Source organism: Populus euphratica, unplaced genomic scaffold (assembly GCF_000495115.2).
Source record: "Populus euphratica unplaced genomic scaffold, PopEup_1.0 scaffold445.1, whole genome shotgun sequence".
NCBI classification, from domain to species: domain Eukaryota; kingdom Viridiplantae; phylum Streptophyta; class Magnoliopsida; order Malpighiales; family Salicaceae; genus Populus; species Populus euphratica.
This window is the reverse complement of record NW_011500123.1, coordinates 198,258-199,418: the sequence shown is the minus strand read 5'-3', so window position 1 is coordinate 199,418 and position 1,161 is coordinate 198,258. Positions and strand designations below refer to the sequence as shown.

Genomic DNA, 1,161 nt, shown 5'->3' with positions numbered 1-1,161 from the left:
CATTTTCTTAATTTTTTGGTTTTTTTTATATACTCCTATTCTCCATCGTATTTTCATAAATTATATTAAAATATGTTGGTGGTAAAAAAATCAGAAAAAAGTTATATTAGATTTGATACTAAAAAGCCCCTTGAATCTCAAAATTACAAAAAGGCTATTACACATGTTTTTAACTAGAAATCATCACCAAACTTCTCATCCAAATTCACGCAAAAACACTCCCTTTTATTCAACCAAACAAATGCAAAATTCAACCAAAAACACGTCTAAAATTTAAACACATGTATTCCCTCCTTAGCACAATAATCAAACACCAAGAACAGCTTGCACTGTCTCATTTTATTCAGTTTCAGCATCTCTCCAATCATTTCTATCAAAGCCAGCATAAAACAGGACGGGCGATTCCACGTTCAAATTCTCATCAGCTTCAGCAAAGCCCACGAGATCAAATGCCATCCTGGAATTTAGACGAATGATCCATTCCCATTACCCTGTCAACTTCCAAGGCCGAAAAGAATGCAGCTTTCTTCATACCCCAGGAAGCAGTAACGATTGCAGTAGTTCAATAGGCAAAAAAAGGAGAAGTGAAAGTGTGATTTAAAATAAATTAATATTATCTCATCATTGAAACTGGACAAAAGCAAATTACTATATAATGAGAGATGAAAAGGTTTGATTTTACCTTGGAAGCCATGATTTGAAGGCCAGCATACTTGACATCCCAACTGAACTCTGTCATGGCCCAACCAATCCCACCAAAACAATGAGCATTGCTAATGACGTACTTCAAATTATGTTGCACTAACAAGGAAACCACTAGAATAAAGAATTATCTGAAATTGTAAGTTGACAACATAACCTCACAGGATCTTCTACAACTGTGCAATTAGGTTTGAATTAATCATGCACATAACCATTAACAGTAGGCTGTGCATCCTCCGGGTGAAGCCTGCTGTTCTCTCCCTTCAGGGCATGGCAAGCTCTTCTACAGCTGCAAGAACAACTTCTTCAGCACAAACTAACCTACCTCCTTTCATAAACGAAGAAAACCCATCCAGATCGAGAAATAAAAATAACCCATTGCTAAATAATGGTAACCCAAAAAATTGTTATCTGTGTTGCAGAGTTACAGGCGAGCGGAGTAAAAACATGATTAACCGT

General features: G+C 36.3%; 1 long non-coding RNA gene across 1 annotated transcript; it reads right to left on the bottom strand.

The window, feature by feature from the left end:
• Window positions 1-204: 204 nt before the first annotated feature.
• On the bottom strand, window positions 205-823 carry LOC105110185 (uncharacterized). Its single transcript, XR_839416.1, has 2 exons — window positions 683-823; window positions 205-526 (listed from the first exon to the last, which is right to left on the bottom strand). It is a non-coding gene; the product is annotated as an uncharacterized LOC105110185 (long non-coding RNA).
• Between the last annotated feature and the right edge of the window lie 338 nt (window positions 824-1,161).